This window comes from Ambystoma mexicanum, chromosome 11, assembly GCF_040938575.1.
Source record: "Ambystoma mexicanum isolate Mex_15411 chromosome 11, UKY_AmexF1_1, whole genome shotgun sequence".
Classification (NCBI taxonomy): Eukaryota; Metazoa; Chordata; class Amphibia; order Caudata; family Ambystomatidae; genus Ambystoma; species Ambystoma mexicanum.
The window spans coordinates 1,121,889,252-1,121,912,889 of record NC_090934.1 but is presented as its reverse complement, the minus strand read 5'-3'; the positions used below and the strand labels follow the sequence as shown (position 1 = coordinate 1,121,912,889).

Below are 23,638 nucleotides of genomic sequence, written 5' to 3'. Positions count from 1 at the left end.
TATCTTATTTTACTGTACTCTATGTGATTATGTATTTTGTATCGTGTTTCTATTGTGAATGGCAGTCTTAAGGATGAGCCATGGTCGAAACACGTGTTGGCTGCAATTGGAAGCATATCACACGACTGGAATAAACCAATCTGTAGAACAGTACACGTGTTGAATTTTTGAGAATTTCTTACTAAAACATAAGACATCTAATTATCTTGCCCTGCACGACTCACCAACCCTTGCTATACTACACATTTCCAATTTAGGAGGTCTTGGGGAGAGCTTTCGGTTTTGTGTGATGCTGCTGGCTCGTTTATCAATATCATCAAACCGTTATCCAGAGTGCACCCACTAGCGTTTCTACCCCACTCTTCTAATATATCCACTAAGATGATTCAGTTCCCTGTATTGAGGGCATTCCACAATAAAATCCATGGATATCCTCCACGAGTGCTGTTTGGAACAGCAATGGGTGAAGGAGTCGGACTGCTTTTCCCCTTACACTCTTTCTTGAGCACATATAGCACAGTACAGCAAATGGTCCTCTGTGTTTTTCTTCATGTGAGGCAACAAATACCACTGTCGAAGAAAGGTCAGGATTTTCTACCCACCAGGATGCGCTGCAATTGTTACGTAACAATACCAATGGAAGGCCTGTTGTTGGAAATCTTTGCTGGTTAGAAGCAACCAGACCTTTAGAACAAGATGCCTATGAGTGTGATGCCTATGAGTGTGATGTCTTGTGCTTCCCACACATCGGATGGTGCAGAGCCCAGTCCTTCAGATCTTCCAACATAGCTTTGGTTGGGGTGCAAATGATAGACCACACAACCAGGTGCTATGGGAGGATGCTGAGTGAGAGGTTCAATCCCTTTTCCTAACTGATACAAAAGAACACCTTCATTGACTTTAACCCACGGTCTGATGGGTATCATAAACATGAAAATCAAAAAGAGCTGATGCCATTGAAAACTGACGGGTGGTACAGGCAGTTGATGCCAAGGCCTGAAGATTCCTATAATCTGAGTATACCATTATGGTATGCCTGGCCCCCAAGAGGTAATGGCGCCATTCCTGCCAAGCAGCCTCGATCGCCAGCACATCTCGCTTCATCACTGTGTAATTCTGCTCAGCATTCGTTAGCTTTAGGAAGAAAAATAAACCTAATGTAACTTTTGCGTCTTGAGACAGCATTGGAACAAAATGGTGCCAATAACTGCTGTAGTGCCATCAGTTCCTACTCAGAATGGAACTTCGGGGTTTGGATGTTGAAGGACAAGACCTTTGGTAAAAGACTGTTTTAGGTTATCAAAAGCCCTTTGAGTCTCTTCGATCTTTCGGAATGGGACCAAAGCCAGTGTCAATCGAGTCAACAGAACAACCGAGCTAGAAAAGGAGTTGATAAAATGTCTATACAAATTGGCAAATCCCAGGAAATCCTGAAGGTCTTTCAATGTTTTAGGCAGAACCAATCCAGCAGGGCTCTTACCTTGGCCTGACACATTTTCACTTCTTCACACAACAAGAAAATAAACAAGAACTTGACTTTTGAAGCATGGAATAGGCATTCTCAGCATTAGCAGTGCTGTTTGTACATGCCCAACTTGTCCTTTCTGTGAACGGGAATAGTTCAAGATGTTGTCTAAATAAATAATCACAGACCGTTTCAGAAAGTCGCTGAAGATGTTTATAAAATGCTGGAACATATCGGGGGCATTGCAGAGACCAAAGGGCTTAATAACGTTTTTTGACGAAACAGTGGCATGGTCAAATTCTGGAGGGAGTTCCTAGTTATGGCTGCCAGGAAATGTTATTGGAAGACCATGGCACTGCAAGGGTTTTCTTACCTCCCGTCAAACATTTCACAATGCTGCATACGGAAAGGACACTATAGCAACACCAAACCTGTATCCCAATTGATTTGGGGATTATGTGGCCAAAGCCAGGGTATTCCAAGGATGATGACGAAATACAGAGCAGCTATAAAATCATAGGCCAGCCACTCGCAAAGACCTTGTTGGGTGACCATTCCAATTTATTCAGTCTGCTCCACCACTGGTCCGGAGATAAGACCTGTTCCGCCTACAACAAAGTTACATCGGACGGTTTTCTACAGTCAGGTAGCTGACGTTTTCGGGCAAATATAATGTCCATATAGTTTTCGTAGCTATTGAATCCAATAATACCTAAACAACAAGCAAAGCTAGGGCAGGGAAGGACAGGGGCGGCAATTCTCCAAAATGCCTGGGATAGCAGGGGTGATATTGCAAACACAATGACATTACAGGAAGTGATGCCACGTGACCTTTGATCCTGATGGCATCACATGAAATAATGAAATAACTTCACATGGCTTCACCTGGAAGTGACTCATGGGTGTAACAAATATGTATAACCTTATATTTCACAAAGTACCTAATGGGTACTAAAGCACACATAAAAACCTTTTTAGATACCAAACACATTTGAATTATGGTGCAGCCTTGATATGTCATGCTGGGGTTGATTTTATGACCTCGGTAGACCTAGCTGAAACAACAGTTGCCAGGGGCACTGCGATGCATATGCCACTACAGTCTCATATGGTGATTTACTGCCACCTCATGCCTGCTATAGCTGCACATGTCAGCTCTAGTAATCATAGGCCAAGTGAAGTCCCTCATTCCCAGATGCTGTCATAAAACAGCAGGCCAAATGTAGCCATTATTTTAGGACACTGAAATACTTTGTCTGCTTTAGTCCTACAACCTAGGTACAGTCACAATATGTCAGTAAAAGCTTTATATATCCAGTTGCTTATATCATATCCCAAGTCAATCCTTAAATGTTCAGTAATGAAACCCAATGTCAGTTAATGCCTCATACACCTCATACTGTCGCCGTGTGTAAGGAAGAGCCTTGCATGTCTAATTGCTGTCATCACATGTGAAGTGCAGCCCCAAATGCCCCAGTAATGTCATCCAATGTCTTTTATGCACGGTATAAAGTGATGGAGGAAGTGGACGGAAGATAAAAAAAAGGAGGTGCACAGTGGAGGGATACTACAGAGAGGCAGATTATACAGGGCCAGAAAAAAGATGAGAAAAGGACTGATGCACTGACTAAAAGTGATAGGGGGTAATTCATAGAATTTAGCGCAGAAGCAGTGCACGCGGGCAGCGCAGAGAGGGTGCGCCAGCTTGCACCACAAATTTCGGTGCAGTTTTATTCCATGAATTAGCCTCATAGGGCCTCATTACGACCCAGGCGGTAAGGGGTTTACGGCAGCGTTAACAGCGCCGACCCTTACCGCCTGAGTACGAGGTCCCTTAGCGCCATGGCGCTTTTAACACCTGCGCTAAGGGACCATGGAGTTAATTACGCCACAGTAATTTACGGTGGCGTAATTAACGCCTTCCCCACTCCCATTATGCCCTATGGGGCAAAAATGGGAATGGGGAAGGGTAAATGGGGATTGGGGACTTACCGCCCCGCCAAGGTCGGAATGGGGCGGTAAGTCCGCCAACCACCATGGCGTAAACGTAGTTTACGCCATGGTGGTAAAGTCACGGCCCAGGCGGTAACTTACCGCCTGGGTCGTAATGAGGCCCATAGTGTGAAAAGGAAAGAGGAAGACAGTAATGGGGAGAGATAGGTGATAGGGACGAATAAAACGTGTGCAGAAACAGAGAGATGGAAAGAGAAAAGTGAGAGGGGCTCTAGAGATTCCTGAGGTTGACTAGAATGGTAGGGGGCAAAAGAAAACAATGTGGGGAAGGGAGTATCCGCATTTCTTCCAAGTGATCTCTCAAATTAGCTCAATTTCCCTGTTTAGCTCAATCCTTCGATGTCCTCAGCAAACATGCACAAACCTTGCAGAGACTCTTTGCATTTAACCCTTTGCCCTTCCAATAGACCTATTCTTCTAAGCCTACCACACTCATGTACTAAATGTACAAATTAACTTTGATTCAATAACATATATGAAAGTGAAGCCCTTCCCCGCCCCCTCTATATTTATTTCAGCCATGGGTGTACACGAGGAGAAGCCCAGACTGAGTCCCCTTACATAGATCAATGGGGAAGGCAGCTTATGGAGCAATGTCTCACAGGGATGCAGGATTGCATACAACACCAGCAGAGTGCATTAATTAATACCTACCTCATGAATGCATGCGTGATTTAGCGCACACGGTGCAGGGGGCGTTGATGTCGCCACCAGACTGGTGTCCACTCCCTGACTGTAACACCTATTCTCATCCTCCTGCAGCAATATGGCAGGGTGCAGGCTTTCATGGCTGTGCTTTGCAAACAGAGCTAACATCCCTGCCACGTGAAACCTCTGTAGCTTGTTTGTACGACCTGGATGGCATGCTTCCGGCATGATCTCTGCTTTATGCAGTTAGCATGCCAAGAGGAATTATTTTGTAAATATTTCTCATGTGGTCCATGGCCACCAGATGGGCTGGGGGCAGAAGCGGACAGTGGTGTTGCCGAAGGTATGTTTGGTGGGGTTGGGCGAGGCACCTACAGTTGCTAATAACATTAACAAAGTTTGATATATAAATCAGTTTATAGATTCGTGTCATCTACATTTTGATCTTTCTTCCAATGCTTTCACAACCCAATCCTATTCAGCTTCAGACATGCCAGTACGAGAAAACATTCATACATATCTTAAGGAAGCAATTCTTTTTTTAAAGCAACACTAATTTAAGACCATAGAGGCTCATTACGAGTTGGGTGGTATTCCGGTGGTATACCACCCAAAGGAATTACTATTACTGCCACTTGGTTTGCAGATTTACTGCCGGATTACAGTGCTGGTGGCAGTGTTGGTGCCCATTAGTTTGGACTCCACAGGATTTTGCCGATTTGTTTTCAGAGGGAAGTGGTTGGATTTACTTCTTGCATGATGCTGGAGGTAAATCACCCACTCCAGGCCAAACTCGTAATATGGCAGAGTGAGAAAAGTGGCAGTAATTCTGTTACTGCCATTTTTTTCCTGCACTGCCATAGTCGTAATGAGCCCTAGGCATTTAAACTATCCATTACTTATGTAGTGCTTTCGCCAAAGCACTTTACATAAAACACTCTTATATCAAAATAGTACCTCAGAAGGATGAAAGAAGGATAAGTAGAACTTGCTAGGATTCAAACCTGTGACCTGCAGATCACATATAGATCCCAGCAGTGAGCACTTAACCCACTGAGCTATCTTATCCTATCCTATCTTATCTTACCCTTAAATGTGCATAGCACAGCATTTGGTAATTAATTGTCTCTGGCGTTTACATTTCTTATTAACATAACACTTATTATTACAGTGCTTACAGTGCAAGAGGAATATGCTACGGCCCACTAGTAAATGTGATGAGAGTTTTGTTATATTTTGTTTTAAAAGGGACTGGCAGAATTAGGAGAGAGTGGTGGGTAGATTTTCTAATAAATACTTATTCTCAACTGCACAATTGATTAAACAGCATACAGTGTTGCAATTGGAGAGCTCAACAAGTTAAAAGAGCAACTCTAACTTGTGCCAGCTTGCAATTTCCAATCTCATATTTCAGTGCAGCAGATCAGCCCTTCATCCTTCTGTAGTTGATAAATTAGGTTTTATTACATGTTGTAGTAATAACACCTATTTTGATAGCGCTTTGAAGCAGGAAGGTTCAGGAGTCAGACATGTAGCGGTATCAACAAAAAAAATCTAATACATACCAACTATTGTACAGGGATGTGTAAATAAACTAGGTGACAGTAACATCACAGCGAGGAGTAATTTTACACAAAATGATAGGCCTCAGAAAAATAAAACAATCAAGTTGACTCTAAATAAGCCGTTCTGGGTCTGAGCCATCCAGTCTGCCTGGCTAAGATAGGCACGTTTTACCCTCCATCTGCACCAATCGGAACATAACACATTAGAGAAAGCCAACACTTGAAAGGGGTTGCAGAGACAGTTCTAGAGGTCACAGGGGAGTCACCAGAGGTACCCCTTGCAACCTCCAAACAACGTCCTTGGGGACAGACACATTCACATTAAGAAAGATATGCATATGGGTCTGAACCTCCATTTTGTGGGTTCTGAGGTTCATACGACTCGCCCATTTATCCCCCTTCCCAGAGAAGTCTTGGAGTTTCTCGATTTCTTGACCGGACGTTTAGTACAAGAGCAGAAATGTCAGGAATGTCTGCAATAGAGACACCAATTAGCAGAGCATATATGCTCTTTTTACTTGGTGTAGAGAGGCCATTAAATACCCCCACTGTCCATGGGTTTACTACTCTGTGACCCAACATGATTGATGGAACAGTTGCTCCTAGCTGTAGATTTCAATTCAGGATGCTGGGGCAAACCCCTGATGCTTTGGTATGTGAGTATTAAGCTGTAGAGCACCAAGTCTGCCAGCTTAGAATAGGCATTTGAAATCAAAGGAACCACGTGCCAAAGTATCTTTCATGGTGTCATTCAGACCTCGATAAAAGGAAGCTGTCCTCATCTGTCCTGGCCAAGATGTCTCAGTTGCCAATTGATTAAACCAAGCAACATATGCAAGGATGCTGGTGCAACCGTGGATCAGGTTCAGCAGCTCCAAATCATAGGCTTGGGCCTTATGACGAGTGTCAAAAGCCCAGTTTATTACTCTCAAAAAGGCCTCACAATCATAAGGAATTGTGCCATTGGCTTAAGAGGGGGTTAGCCCAAGAGGTGACTACTCCGCCCAGATGGGAAAGGTTAATATTAATGTTAAAGGATATTTGTACCGTGCACTCTCACCACCGGCGTGGTACCCTGGGGCTCTGGCGGCTCTGAAACAAAGGGAAGGGGGGTGAGTTAGTGGGAATAAGCTGGAAAAGTGCTAGGAGAGCAGTAATGTGCTGTTGGCAGCATCAAACCGGTTAACTCAGTTGGCTGGGCTTGGGGTGTTTTGCGGTCAGTAGTCATCATATGCTGTTGTGCGAAACTATGTGTGGTTTGTTTTGTTGTTGCAGTGTAGTGAATTTTGTGCGGATTGTTGTTACAGGCTTGTGGTTGTGTTTGGTTAGAATTTGAGAGGTGTGTGCAGAGGGATGAAATTGTTAGTGGATTGATTAATTGGTATTGCTGTCCGGAAGCAACACACTAAACTTTCATATTCTCTCCAGGTGGGGCGTGCAAGCATCTGCGCATCTCCATCCAGATCTGGGACCGGTCGACACTCACAGTCTCTTCCATACATGACGCCCACTCACATTCATAACCTTGTCCAAATTCGGCCCTGGCCTCCTCTGTCCAACCTGTCTGTATGCGGGGCAAGCAGGTGTTTGTGAGTCCATCCAAATCTAGCCTGGATAGCATTCCCTATCCAGTCGGTACGCAGGATGAGTCAGCCAATGCTACTCCACCCATATGTGACAGAGGTTGGCATTCACCATCTTATCTAGCTGCTCATTCAGGCTACCGCTCACAGCCCCTTCAAAGCGTGGCACATGCCAACGCTTGCATTCACGTCCAGGCTCGGCACCTGTCGTCATTCACAACCACATCCGGGCCCGGCCCATGCCGATGCCCAGAACTTAGTTCAAGTGTGGCAACTGCTAACATTCACACAACTCTATTCCAATATGGTACCTGCTAGCGATTATGGAACCAGTGAGGTTGTTGGCTGGAGTTGGCTAGGGATGCTGATTCTGTCCTCATGGGGTGTCGCTTGTGTCCTACTCGACCTAGCATCATCTCGCTTGTTGTAGTAGGAGTTTCCTTTAGTCGGTTCTGGATGTTTGTCAGTGTCATCCTAGATTCTTTCATCCTGATATTTGTGTTTCCCGTTTGAGTGTTTGGTTTTTTCAATTTGAATCTGTGATGTTGAAGAGCCAGGTTTTTAGTCGTTTCCGGAATTGTAGGTGGTTTTTGGTGTTTCTTATTTCTTTCGTGATGTTGTTCCAGTTTTTTGTGGCTAGGTGGGAGAAGGAGGAGCCCACCAGTTTTTTATTAAGGTATGGTTTTTGATCCAGGCGGATTTCATTGCTTGATCTGAGGAGTCTCATTGGCTTGTAGATTGTTATTTTCTTTTGTAGGAATTCAGCTCCCTGTCGGCTGATTGCCCTGTGTGTTGTGCACATTGTTTTGAAGGTAATGCGATGTTTGACTGGGAGCTAATGAAATGGTTTTAGTGCTGGAGTGATGTGGTCTCTTCTGGATAGTTTGAGGAGGAGTCTGGCTGCTGTATTTTGGATGCATTGTAGTTTCTTCAGGAGGTATTCTGGCATCCCGAGATAGAGGCTGTTTACGTAGTCGATTCTTGAGATGATGAGGGTGACGATTGTGAGTGTTTTGTGGGTGAAGGAGAGGAAAGGTAAGATTCTTCTTGTTGTGTGACGGAGGAAGTAGCATTTCTTGGTTATTGCATTTATTTGTGGTTCTAAGATTAGAGTGTTGTCCGTCAGGACTCCCAGATTTTTTACTACCTTAGATGGTGTTGGTACGGTTCCCATTTCTGTTGGCCACGGAATGTAGGTGTTGTTTTCTTGGGTTTTCGATATCATGATTTCTGTCTTTCCTGGATTTATTTTCAAGTTGTTGGTCATCTAGTTGAAGACTTCTTTCAGACACTCGATTAGGGTTGAGTGATCGGCTTGAGTGTCTTCGAATTTGTAGATGATTTGAGTGTCGTCTGCGTAGTTATAGCATGTAATTTTGTATTTTTGGAAGATTCTGATTACTGGAGTCTGGTAGATGTGGAAGTACAGTGGTGATAGTGAGGACCCGGTATCCAGTTATAATATCGAGAAAAATTTGAATGTGTTTTTTTTATTTGTATGTTGTTTTTGGGTTTAGCTAGTAAAAATAAACGGGGGTTGGCGGGGGAACACCCCCATTAAAAATGTTTTTTTTAAAAACACATTCGACATTTTTATTTGTACATTCTTTTTTTCGACATCTTTGCAGTCGACATTTTCACTATAAACCTGAGGACCCTTGAGCTACTCCACTGTCGTTAACTGGTGGGGTGGATGTGTAGGGTATTATCCATACGGTTTCTGTTCTGTCTGCTAGGAATGATTTAATCCAGAGTAGTGCCATGTCTGTTATGCCTATGTCTTCCAGTGTTTTGGTTAGGGTGTCATGGCTAACTGTGTCGAAGGCTGTGGAAATGTCGAGCAGAATCAGAGCTGAGGTTGTGTTGGAGTCTGCGTTTATTTGTAGGTTATCCCAGATGGATAGTGGTGCTGTTTCTGTTCCTCTTGTGGGTCTGAAACTGACTTGTGTTTGGTCTAGCGGGTGGTGTTTTTCTACATGTTCTTGGGTTAATTTGTATACATAAGTTTCAAGGAGTTTTGCTGGATAGGGAATGTTTGAAATCGGTCTGTAGTTGGATAGGTCTTCCATATCGCCATTTGTGTTTTTTAAAGCGGTTTGATATATGCTGATTTGAAGGATCTTGGTACAGTCCCTGTTGCGAGTGAGAGATTTAGGAGGTTTCTGTAGTATTCTGACGGTGTTCATTGTGCAAGGATTGAAATGTAGATTACAGGGGGGCAGGGGTCCATGGGTGATCCTGCTTTCTTGCTGTGTTTTACCAGCAAGACGAATTCCTCTGCTGATATTTCAGGAATGTTTTGGAGTTTGTGCTGTGAATCTGTGTTTTGTTTAGTTTAGTTTAGTTTATTATTTGTAATGCGCACCAGACCCAGGGGCATCAGGGTGCAGGATACAAGGATATGTTCAGCTTGGTTACATGAGTACATGAAATGCATGGGCAACAATAGGTACATGAAGTACATTGGCATATATACAATGTGGTTACATGAAATGCATAGGCAGCAATAGGTACATGAGATACATCGGCATATATACATTGTAAATTACATGAGTAAATAGAATTAAAGTGATCAAAGTACATCAGAGAGGGTGTCCCAGGGGACTAACACGTCAAGAGAATGATTATCAAACGATTATTTATTGTTTTCTTTTAGCCAGTTAGTTAGATTTTGTCTGAATTTAGAGGACTGAGGTTCTCTTATACCAGGAGGTAGGGAGTTCTACAATTGCGCAGCCTTAATTGGGAATTTGTGTTCTTCGATAGTGGAGAGTTTGAATCATGGTACTTGGAGGCAGTTGGAGTTAGCTGTTCTGGTCGGTCTGAAAGAGGTTTTTCTACAGATTCTGTCAGTAAGGTATGGCGGTGATCTATTATTAAGGCACTTGTATGTGAGGGAGGCAATTTTAAGTTGGAATTCATCAAAGGTGGATAGCCATTTGTATTTTCTTCTAGTGGAGGAAATATGTTCATTTCTGTTGATCTTAAGTGCTGCTCTCAGGGCATTGTTCGGGAGAACCTGTATTTTATGGATGATCTGTTTGTTCGCACCAATGTATAGCGTGTTACAGTAATCCAATTTGGAAAGTATGAGAGCTCTAGCTCTAGTAAGGCAACTGTCAGTGGAGAGGAATTGTTTACTAGCTCTGATTAGTTTGCACGTATATACGGTAGCAGAGGCTAGGGAGTTGACTTGTTTGGTGAGGTTCATGGTTGCGTCTAGATAGAAGACTAAGGTCTTCACTTCCTTTGCTACTTTTATGTTATTTCTATCAATAGTGAAATTGGCATAATCTGGGCTAAGTTTGGATAGGTGGGTCGAGGTGCCTAAGATAATGAACTCAGTTTTGTCATTGTTCAGGCATAGTCCATGGGTGGCCATCCACACGTCAATGATGCTATAAATTCTATTCACCAAAGCCAAATCCACAGCGCAATCTCCAGTAAGAGGTAGGAGGATTTGGGTATCGTCTGCATAGTTCGTGTAGGCGATACCCAAATGGTCCATTTCGTCGAAGAGGGGCTTAGTGAATACTATGTAGAGTGTTCGTGACACACAAGATCCCTGTGCTACAACGCAGGTTATAGGGATAGGGTCTGCTGAGGCCGATGGTGAGAAGACTCTCATGGTCCTGTTGCTCAAGAATGACTCGATCCAGGTTATAGCCTCCATGAGCTGCGGAGTCTAGGTGGCTGCATAAGACTTTGTGGTTCATCAAGTCAAATGCAGCCGAGAGGTCTAGAAGGAGGAGTAAGGCTGATTGGCCTTTATCTCTAAACTCATCTATTTGGGCCTTAAGATCAATTAAAGCCGTCTCCGTACCATGTTGGGGGCAGAATCCGGATTGTTGAGAGCCTAGTAGGAAGTTAGATTCCAGGAAGTTCTGTATTTGAATGTAGGCCACTTTATCTAACATTTTTAAAAGGAACGGCACAGTCGTGATGGGCCTGAAGTTTGTGGGAATGGCGGGGTCAAGGGTTTGCTTTTTGAGTAGTGGCAGTACCCAAGAGTCTTTCAAATTATTCGGGACAGTACCAGTTGTGAATGAGGAGTTGATACGTTTAGTTATGAAAGGTGCGAGTTCTCTCGCATCATCCTTAATAAGTTGCGCCGGGCATTGGTCGCCCTTGCAGTTGGATGGTTTAAGTCCCAGTATGACCTTCTCCAGCTCAATGATGGAAACTTTGGAGACGCTAAAGAGTGTTTCTTGTTTGCGGTGTGGTGGTGGGGCTATGCTCTGTGTGGTTCGAGGTGTTAGAGAGGACTTCTTATGGGCAATTCGGGTTTGTAGATTGGCGACTTTGTTGGTTAAGGCGTGTTCGATAAAAGAGCACCACTTTTTATCTTTGATGCAGTTCTATTGTGGTACAATAGGTGTTTCCAGTTCTTTTAGAATACTGAACAATTCTTTGATGCTAGATTTGGATTGAGATATTCTATTATCATAGGTCTCCTGTTTGGCTAAGAGGATGTCTTTCTTATATTGGGTTGAAGACATTGGTAAGGTTTAGTTTGTTTGCTGCTGATGGAGAGAGTCTCCAGGTAGTTTCAAGCTTTCTTTTGAGTAGTCTAAGGTTTTTTAAGTGAGGGTTGAACCAAGAGTCAAGGTGTTTTTTTAGCTTTGCTCTTCCTTAATTTGAGAGGTGCGATATTGTCATGGAGTTCATAATTTCGTTATACTGTTCATCTAGGGAGTTAGGGTCCTTGTTGTCCGGTATGGAATTAAGCTTGGGTATTATGTGGAGCAGCAGTTTGTCAGCTGTCACATGTTTTTTGTTCCTCGTGAGTGTAGGTGGGGCAAGCGAGGAAGTCTGGGCAATGGCAAGATTGGTTGCCAATGTGAATACTAGGAGATGGGGGTCTGTCCAGATCTCGGGAGCAATGGACGTGATGTTGACATTGCAGTTATGTTCTGCTATCCAGTCGAGGGTTCAACCTTTGATGTGCGTGGGTAAGTTAACTTTCTGAGAGAAGCCAAGCTCTTTCAAAGTCATAGCAATGGCAGTGGAGTGGGTATCCATGGTGTCATTGTAGCCTAAATTAAAATCACCTAATACTAAGGTTCGGGAGGTGTTTTTTAGATTGTTGGATTTGTGCAGTAGCTTCGCTTTCCTGTCTAGGTCAGCCAGCACTAGTTCTGTAGTTGAGGGTTTGGTCATCTCCAGTTGTTCGAAAAGGTTGCTTGCTTTGACGGTTTTCCAGTTTCTTTTTGTGACAGTTGTGAGCTTGGGGGGCTGGATGCAGACTTGAGTTGGTAGTCTGATGACGAATGGGATGATGAGATGGTCGCTCCACAGTATTTGTATTGTTGGTGCCTTGGTGATACGTATTTCCTCGGCGAAGATTGCATCAAGGGTGTGTCCTGCCGAGTGTGTTGCCCCTTTTACCCCTTTGAAAGGATGACCACTGCCTAAGTAATGGCACCTGGAAAGGCAGTAGGCATGAAAAAGGAAATGGTGCTTGTACGGATTGGTAAATAGGCTATAGGGTGTCAGATCAAAGTAGAATCTCTCAGTGGGTGCCAATAGAAAGAGAGCAGGTAGTGGCATAGGTACCGGGCAGGAGCACAATCACTGGTTGCGAGAGGAGTGGGTGACGGAGCTGCTCAAACCTGTTAGTTGGTGTCCGAGGGCAGTGTACTGCGCCTACTTTGAATAGCATATAGTCGCTGATTCGGAGCAGTGTAGGCCCCAGTCATATCCGCCTGTAGAGAGGCAATGTCTTGATTAGTAGGGCTACAATGGGTTACAGAATTAGAGCTTGTGTCCATCGCTACCCTGGGGTGGCGGGATAGCTTCTTAATCTGTCAACTCTGATCACTCCCTGTAAATGTATTTTTGTCTCAACTTCACTGAGTAGGACTAGCTCAATCTCACTACACAATGGAGTTCAGTGAAAAGGTGGGATGAAAGCCACAAGGTTCCCTTGTAAACTGTAAAGAAAGGATAGTTAACAAGGTAATTAATCACATAGAACAGTGCAAACACTCCCCATCCCCTATCACCATCTGGGTACAACCCATGGGTGTAGTTAGATTTTCACTTAACTCTGATACACCTAGATATCCAAGTAGATTCATGCTGGTACCGGACAGGGTGGAGAGCTGGGGTATAGACAAATACAGAGGACTGATAAGGTTGGAAGTCCGGGGGAAGGGCAACAAGATTCTATTCAAAAGAGCGATACAAATAGAGGTACAAGTTCACAACTCCACGGCCCTCTTGTAAATTACATAAACATATATCCAAAGACTAATGATCGCTAGATTCAGGTTACCAATTCACACCCCAAAGAGTAGTCTGCAAGACAGAACAAGTCTGAGGGCAGGAGAAAACATCACTAGCACCAAAACCAAGAGGCAAGGCAGAAGAAGTCTAAGAAACCATCAGCATTGGTAATCCAGGAAAAGCTCAGGGTAACAAGGTCTCCTGCAAGCAAGAAGTTCTCGTAACCGTGGGATGGCAGTTGAGAAGAAGCATTCTGTGTCTGAGAAGGTGCTTTAGCTTCCTTGTGTGGCCATTGATTGTGTGTGCATTATAGCAATGACATGACCAAGCACTAGTTGTTTTGAGAAATGTTCGTCCGGTGGATCCCGGTGTCCACCAGACACCACAGAAGACTCTGTCTTCGCATGGATAGTTGTACTCAGGTGCTCCACAGAGATCATATCTGTGCGATTATGGCCTCCATGGCTATGAGGGACTTCACGAATCTGATGAAAGCCATTAAAGTAGGAACAAACTGTGCTCCCTTCCTAAAAGCTATAAAGGGATAAGTAGAATTCCTATCACACTTTGATACAACGGAATCAAGCCTTTAGCTATGGTGTTAAGGGAAACCATCTAAGGACGCTGTTAGCTACATGTCAGAGACTACCATACTAAATCTCACCATAAATAAATAGCCATAAAGATTCCTTTTAAAGGCAAGATGCTCTTGGGTGACACTCTGGAAGAGAAGGTTGAAAGTTTTTCAAAGCAGATAAACATGATATTAAGTTCAGCATGAAATGTGACTTAAAGGTCAAATCAGCAAGTTACAGTACGCCAAAGCATAAGACTGTGCAAAAGGGTGGTTTTAAGAGCAACAACAACAGGATGACACAGAGGTTGCCTTAGAAGTCAGGAAAAATAGGAAAGAAGGCCTGGGTTTTTACTCCTTCATCTTTCCGGCCCCCAAACCAATGGTTAAGTTCAGACCACTGCTAGATTAAAACTGCATGTGGATCCTCTCACTTTAAGATGGAAAGCCAAGAGGGAATGATACCACTGATCGGGGTGGGCGGCGGGGAGGACTTCCTGGCATCAATGGGCTTGCAAGATGCATATGTGACAAACAGGTGGGAGTATGAGAAGTTCTCAATGTTTGCAATAGGAGGGCATCTTTTCCATTTCAGACTGATTATAGCGACATGTGTGTTTACAAATGTGTTTGGTCCAGTGGTAGCCTTCCTGCACACGTAGGGAATTCAAGCATTCTCCTAGCTAGATGATTGATTACTCAGGGCATTGATGGTAGAACAGCTGAACAGTCATGCAGAGATAATATGCAGAACTTTGGAATCATTGAGGGTCCTGTGTGACAAAGGGAATTCTGGCCTATTTCCATGTATAGACCTCAGGTTCTCTGAAGGCACCTTCTGAACCTCTAGAGGTTTGGTGATGTTGCTGGTGGACAGAAGATTAAGGCTACAAACATTACTGAGGGAGTAACTGGAGAGGAATTGGTTTGATATGTTTCCACATTGGGCCATTTATGTTGAAGGTCAGTTTCACGGTTATAGGTTTGGCAATTTGTACACCTGTTCCCCCTGACACTCATCTTATGTGGGGGATACACCACCAATGCTAGCTGCATCACCCTGGCTAACGCTCTTATCATGTCTAGATTAGACTACTGCAACGCCCTGTACTCAGGTGCCAATAAGTATGTTACTGACAAACTCCAAAGATTGCAAAATAACGCTCTAAGAGCAGCCTTGAATATCCCTCAGAGAGAGCACATCTCTAAATTCAGGCAGGAAGCCCATTGGCTAAAAATAAAGGGTGGAATCCTCCTTAAAACCATATCCCCCACCTCCAAATGTCTGAACAACCTAGCACCTCCCTACCTATCGGAAAAAATCACCAGGAAACTCACTTCCCGACCCCTGAGATCTGCCAACACCTTCCTGCTGGCCATTCCCAGATTCAAACTTACCACAGCCGGAGGAACTAGTTTCCCAATTAAAGCTGCTCAAGCTTGGAACACACTCCCTATTGACCTTAGACGCGCCCTACCATACGCTATATTCAGAATTAATGCTCTCAATTGGCTACAAGCCAATGATTCATAACCGCCTCTCTCCTTGTCTACTTTGAACTAACACCTGTGACTTATTTATCCTCTTACTCTGAGCTGTATTCATAGGCTCTTACTGCCTACATTGTGCTAGCCTGACTCTTATCCGTTCCACCCTTCTATGCTCCTGAATAGCGATGACTACCTCACCTCACTCACTCTATCCACTTTTATATCAAATGACTGTACTGTATCATGCATTGTACCTCACACTGTAACGACTTGTATGTACTAAATTATGGCAGGCAATGTAACTAAGCTTTGAGATTTCTTGTACTGCTGCGCCCAGCTGCCCAAGGGCTTGGTGTGCATTATCAAATCAATAAACAAACAAACAAACAAACAAACCATCTATGCTCCTCTGACCCTCCCATCTCCCCTCTCTTATGCTGTGGACATCGCAGTAATGCCCAGATCTCCCCCTCCAATGACTCCACCACTGACCCTAGGTACCACTGAACCCTCTGCCCTCCATCCCTGAGCAAGCCCGCCAAACAATTCCCCCACTGCTAAAATCCCCCTCATCCACTGCCCACTCCTTACTTTGCTAGGTCACTGGAGCTTTCTGGGCTTCCACAGTCATGCAAGAATCTGCACATGTGATAATCCCGACAGGGTGTTGTTTGGAAAACGCGGCTCATCTGGAAAAAATGTTGCTCAAAGGGGACAGAATGGAGGAATCAAGCAACAGCCAAGCCCTTTTTACAAATACATGGACATATGCCATCATGTGTCTCCATGGTGTCCTGGGAGGGGCTCAATATGATGCCAGAGGATGTTTTGTTTTTGCAGGCACTGGGAATCAGAGCTGCATGATTTCATGATGCAGGTGCCAGTATCACAAGAGTTAACAATCAACATGCAGTGTTGACAGAAAATGGAGAGTTTGGTAAGGGGATTCCAGCTGAGGCAGCCCTCGCCCATCACAGTTCCCCAAGATGCCAGTTGCATTGGATGGTGTACAACAGTAGAGAACAAATAACACCCAGAGAAATGGGAAGGACAGGAGGCAGCAAGTTCCTCCCACTGGTTTGAGCCAGCAGTGGCTTTCATAGCCCTTCAAGTACTTCCCCCTTGATACAAGGGATAACTGTGCTGCCCCAAACAGTAGTTTGGTGTTGGCAGGCAGGAAGGCACAGGTCCGGGTCTGAGAAACTCCTGGTGAACGAGCTAGGGGAATAGGAAGAGCAGAAAATATTACCACTTGAAGCAGTCCATATAAAAGGTACAGCCAACAAGACAGCAGACTGTCTGAGCAGGTTCTTCCCTTTGGCAGCATAGGAGTTATGTCTGGAGGACTTCCAGCATTTGTGCACGGGATTTGACACCCCATTCATCAACCTTTTTACCTATCCACAGATTACCCAGACACCTCTATTCTGCTCCAGGTTGCCATGCCAGGGGGAATGTTAGGGTAGATGCTGTGATTATACAGTGGTCAGAACGACTGCGTTATGGCCTCCTACAGGTTTCCTTAATCACCAATCTATTAGTCAAGATTAGGAATTTTGCAGCCAAAGAAATACTTTAGCTTCCATTTCATCCACAAAGTAATAGTTTTCACTGTTGATGATGATGGCAGTAGCTCCTGTGTTCCTCTTACCAATCTACCCATGTACTCTCAGGCTAGGCCTGGGCTTTCCGACCTCGATCATCCCACAATAGGGCATCTGGAAGCTGAAAGACATGGCCTGCTGGAACCAGCTTTGACCCTGAAGCTTGCCCTGGCAGTTTCTAATTCCTTAAAAGCATATAATAGTCACAGGAAATATTTTGGAGCATGGTGGGATGGAGCACAGTGCAGGAACCTCAGAGTCTTATGCCCACAATCATGCATTTCCTAAAAGAGAAGTTTGATTTAGACATTGCGTTACCCTCTCTAAGAGCTCAGAGGGTGCAGCTCGTACCCTTTGAACCAATATTCTGTTGCCATCAGGATCCTTCGCATGAAGGCAGCGATTTTGGTAGGGATCCCCTCAGTGCCCAGAAATGGTGTGATTGGAGCTCTGCTATGCAAGAAACCACTCCTGATAGTACAATGAGAGGCCTTGATTCTCAGATGTGACCTGCCGTTTCTGCCCAATGTGATGCAAAAATGCCACCAGTCGCAGGACAATGTTCGGTTTTCTTTCTTCCAAGATCCATCCTCTCGCAAGGAGGTGCAGTAGAGCAAGCTTGATGTGAAAATGCCAATTTTTACTTACTTTAACAGCCATGATTCAAGATCTCCAACAGAAGATTGTCCATTCAGAGGCATCTAACGATTGGACCTGATGATAAATGGGTTGAACCAGTGGAGAGTTTCCCAAATTAGTTCCATCTAAAAATAAGTTACTGAATTTAGTCATCTGGAATACAAGGGGTCATGGGCACCTATTTTCTTTAGTAGAAGTGAAGTGATGAAGTGGCTGTGCACATTTTCCGGATTCACCCTGCAAGAAACATGGCTGATGCACCTTTGCACGCTTGAGGGATATGTGGTGACCGGTCAATCGGCCACCAAGGGTCCTAGGGGCCGTCCTTCAGGTGGACTTCTTACATTGATAAAGGCGTCTCCTGCACTTAAATGAATGTATATGTTCTAATGACATCTGTCATGTTGCCCTAGCTACTACTATTGAAATGATCTCCACAGAAGGACACTGAGAGTTGCTGATAATTAATGTTTATTGGCATTAATGGTTGGTAGACTGGAAGAATTTCTGCTGTGCATTGAAGAATATGTTTTGGCATGGTATACCATGCCTACTTGGAGACATGTTATCCTAGCAGGCGACCTAAACTCCAACTGCTTTCATAATGAAAATGGGATTGCCTTAATCGATTATGACTTAGGCAGTAAGAACAAAAACAAACGTAATGGGATGTTTTGGTCTCCATGCTTGGAGGACCTTGGTCTGTTCCTGTTAAATGAAGCAGGGATCAACTATTTCTCCTACATGGACTAATGGTCACTCCACATCTGTACTGGATTATGTTTTCACTGATGATTGGCTGTCTCTGAGATGTATCAACTTTGAAACCTGTTTTACTGCGCATAGTGACCACGCAATAGTGGAAATGGTCTTTCAGATCGAGCTTACTCAGGGGCAAGTGTGGCCTAAGTTCACAGTTTCTAAAGAGCTCACAGCTAACAACAGTGGGAATAGGATCACATGGAATGGGGTTTCTGTGAGGATGTTTAATCATTTACTATCTAGCTACTTGAACTCAAATTTAGAAACATGGAGATATCACGTTTTTACCCCCCACGAACTCTGGGAAATTTGTAACATCATTGTTAACAAAGGGTGGACATTTGAAGAGTGGGCATCCGGGAGAGAGACATACCCATCACATTCATGCATATAATGAAGATGCAGTGACCTATACAAAATGAATGAGGCAAACGATCAGACATTACAAAAAAGCACCTTTGATCTCCGAGTTGGATAGGGCAGAAGGGATTTGAAGGGCATGGCAATCTTATAAAAATGGGCTCTACCAGACCAGAAACCTAGCGTATGCAGGACGATGCAGAGGTGATGCTCTGTTGTCTTAAGGATAAAGATGCTAGAGCTTTCTGACAGATTATAAATGCGGTTGATAACATCCAACCAGAGTTTCAGCTGAATGGAGTCGATAAGGCGGTGTGGGTTTCCCATTTTTCCAGAGTGTATGCAGAGTAACCTTTGGGGCAATGTGAAGTACCTGAATAATGTGACAATGACATTGATTTAACCATCAACGACTTTAATAAAGAAAAGGTTTGGGAATGCTTGCGCAAGATAAGCACCTCTCATTCTCCAGGGCCGAATGGTGTTTCAAATCTTTTATTTAGGGGTATCCCTACCTCTGGACAGAGGTCCTTTCCACTCCCTTTCAGAATATTGCAAAGAATGGGTTGTATCTGTCTTCTTGGTCAACTGCGTATGTGGGCCCCATTTTTAAAAGGGGTGACCGGTCCAATCCCCTGGATTACCGCCCGATCGCGATTCTAGATGCGCATAGTAAGGTTTTCTCATGCATCCTGCGTTCCCATCTGGAGTCGTGACTGACGGAATAAGGGAAACTTGAGAAGTGGCAGACAGGTTTCAGGCGAATATGGGCACCTCCCTTAATGAAATTGTAGTGAACTGTCTCCAGTCTCTGCATGGAATGGTACATATGAGAGTGTGTATGTGGCATCCCTCGACCTTACTGCTGCCCTTGATGTGGTCGACGGGGACTTGCTCCAGTGCAAACTAGCATCATGGAGAGTACCGAGGGGTTTACTGAGACTGATAATGGCTCTGTACTCAGAACTACATTAAGGGTACGTCTGAATCATTCGGGGGCCCTTCTGAAAGTATTCCAGTGGGCAGGGGTGTACAACAAGGGTGTATGTTAGCCCCCCTGCTGTTAAACATGTACCTCGCAGATGTTGGAGAACATATATCATCTGCAGGCCTAGTCTCTCCCAAATTATTAGGGCTTAGACTTAAATGGCTAGCTTAAACAGACGATTGTCTTTTGTTCGATGTGACCGTAATTGGCTTACAGAGACTAATTGATGTGTTTGTTAAATATGTGAAAGATCATTCTTTCATAGTTAACCCTGAAAAAAAAAATCATTCAGTTAACAAAGTCAAGGAAACGATTCAAACTCTGATGGCTCATTGATAAAACACAAATCCAGAAGGTCAACTCCCTAACAAATCTGGGGTTCATGGTGAATGTTGGTCCAAGTATCTATAGTCTATCCTCCTGGTTTTAGTCCAGAGCCTCTGCTTTGGCAAACCAATTGACTAGAATGGACTCCTAATTCAGAACATTTTCTCTTAAACCAGCAGTTCATTATTATGACGCAATAGTAGTCCTGAAATTGCTATATGGAGTAGAGGCGTACCCAACGAGGATTCTGGAGCTTCCCCCTCTTTCAGAAGGAAAAATATGGAAAGGAACACTGCAAGCTCCTAAGTCTCTTCCAGTGCCACTAATAAGGTATGAGCTGGGGATTGTTTCCCTTAAGACCAGAGCATGCTGGAGGATTCTTTCATTAGCTAGAAAGTTTCGTTGCCCACCTGGGAACTCCCTATTTGTGGATCTAAATAAGATCCATATAAATCAGGGAGTGGTGCACTTGAAGGAAATGTATACATTGTGCAGAGGTATTTTGGAGGACATAGGAAGCACAACCGAGGAACTCTTTAACAATCCCATGAAAACAGAACCTAGACTGTTTAGTTGGAACTGGATTAAAATGCAGGAATCCCTACATACCTATAGTTCCCTTCAACATTTGCCCGATGAACATAAAGAGCACCATTTCTTAGCATTTACCCAGATAGAGGTACTTGGTTGAGCTTCCTGCATTTTCGGTGGGGCACAATACGGACTAAGGGCCTGATTCATGGAAGCATTTTATAATGGTGCAATCCCATAGGCAAATGCTCTATGAATCAGGCCCTACAAGTCTTTTGGTTCTATTTTGCTTGATTCCTTTGGATAAAGCAAGTTTCAGATTTTGCACAAACGGTATGGACACACTTCGACACTGGGTCCTTGAATGTAGGGCCCTTTCCCATCTATGTGTCATATATTTTAGGAAATATTATGAATTCCATGCAATTAACTGGGCTGAAGGAAATTCTTTGATATGGTCCCTTCTACTTGCGGGCCAGACTACTTCTACAGTGGTTGCGATTACAGGTTTCATCAGAGCACTGGATATATATTCTTTGTATACTTGATATTTTATACCATTTTATTTTCTTAATAATATTGTATGATTATTTACAGTTTTTAAAGATTTAGGAATGGTTATGTATGAAGTGTATTGATATATTTTCTATTGATGTATTTACTGTGTATATAAATTAAAGGTTGATTTGCTTCAACCAACAGTTTAATTAAAAAAATAAAATGGCATATGGTTCCTGTGGTACCCCTCTGCCTCTGCCTGTTTAGGGAACATTGATAAGGGGAATGCCTGCATCCTGGGCGTAGGCTCAGGACATGTCGATCTGTGACATTTGTAGTATGGCAACCTGTTCTGATCCAATTACTTTCACCAGGCACTACCTCCTAAAGTTACACAGATACAGGTCAGCTAAGTTGGCACAAGCGTCTTAGCGTCAGACTCACCTTCTGACAAACTGGCCTGCCTCATGCTCCAAAGGCAATACAGACTGCCAAGAAAAGGGTTCACATTCAGGCATGGGTATCTGGCACTGCCAACAACAAAGCAGAACTTTTCAAAATCTGCGGAGAACTTGCCTACCCGTTCGCAGTATCCTCCCCACCCTACTCCTTCTTAGGCACTCTGCAATGCACTCACCACTCACATCACCATTAAAGCTCAGGACATCCTGAACAGCCTTGTCACTCACTCTCCCAACCCATCCCTCATCCCCCTGCCTCCCTTGGCCACTCACCCTCCTCCTTTCACCTTCTCCTCTTTTGCCCTTTTCTGTCCGGAAGAAGTCCCCAGATTTGTCAGCTCCATGAAGTTCTCTTCCAAACAGGTTTCCCCTTGCTCATCCTGAACCAACAAGGACAGCATTTCCTCTCTGGCCCCTTCACTCACTGATCTCTGTAACCACTCCTTTGCTACAGGCTCTTTCCCCTCCTCCCTCAAGTACTCCCTTGTGCGCCCACTCTGAAAAATAACATCAGCAGACCCCCTCCTGTCCAGCCAACTGCCGCCCCATCTCCATCATCCCCTTCCTGGGGAAACTGCTGGAGAATTCGGCCCTGTCCCAACTCAACTCCCACACCAAACCTATTGGTTTTCTCCATGACAATGAATCTGGATTCCGAGCATCCAGAGGCATGGAAACTGCTCTTCTAAAAACCTGTGAAGAACTACTCGCATCCTTGGATTCCAACTCCCCTGCTGTCCTAATCCGTCTTGATCGCTCCTCTGCATTTGATAGGGTCAACCACTCCATCCTCATACAAAGGCTGCATGACACCCTTGGTATCTCAGAGCTGTAAGAGATTTTGGGGCTGATTCATGGAATTATTTGCGCCGAAAAACGGGGATTTGTGCACCATTCTGCCGCAAATCCCCATTTGTCAGACAGGGATTTGCGGGCAGAATGGCGCACAAATCCCCGTTTTTTGGCACAAATGATTCCATGAATCAGCCCCTTTGTCTTTAGGGCTATTACCTAACTTGCCAGTATTTTAGTATTGTAGTATTTTGGTGGTAAATTGACATTACTTCATTTTGGTGGTAATTTAGTGGTGAGCGTACCATTTATAATACTGCCCCATGATAAGACAAACCTTCCTCCTTTATAAGTATGACACATTCCAGGCTGACTGTAAACACCCATCCAAGCTTAGCACAATTATAGGGAACCTAGTAAGATCATAAATAATGTGAGATATCGCATATGGATTTTGTCAATGGTTTATCTACACCAAAGACCTATGCACTGGGATGGCTCTGTTCCCCCTTTAGCATGCAGAGTGGAGCACATTCATACCAACACCCAAACTCTCTAGCTTGTCCATGTATACTTTTCCACTTTTCTCTGATTTTATCTCTACCAGTATTTTATTTTTACCACTGTGATGTGAACACCACAGCGGCTTATAATTACTTTCCCCAGTTGAAATATGAAGCTTTGGAGACATCAAATAAAAATCCTTACAGCAAACCAGTCTAACGGGGTAATTCATAGAATTCAGCGCATAAGTGGCGCACGCGGCTGGCGCACAGTGTGCGTGTGCAACTTTCTGCGCCAGCCGAGTGCGCTAAAATCCATTTCCGTGCACAGCTTATTCATGGATTTTAACATCCAAAACCAGCCTTGGTGCAGAGTGGCGCATCGACCCTGCAGCAGCGCCAGTTACGCCCCCAACCCCTCCCCGTGCGCCATGTACAGCGCACAAATCCCGTACATGGCGCACAGGCTCACAACCTCAAAAACGCCTGTAAAACTCCCCACGCACCCCTTCGAATACACGTACCCCACTGCGCGGGTAGTCTCACATGCGATTGGCCCTGTGCGAGTGGGGTACGTGTATTACTGGGGTTCGCGGGAAGTTTTAC

General features: G+C 44.2%; 1 protein-coding gene across 2 annotated transcripts in view; it reads left to right on the top strand.

The window, feature by feature from the left end:
• Positions 1-23,638, top strand: part of ALPK3 (alpha kinase 3) — a 1,238,914-nt gene that overhangs the window by 1,120,274 nt on the left and 95,002 nt on the right. The window lies entirely within an intron of this gene.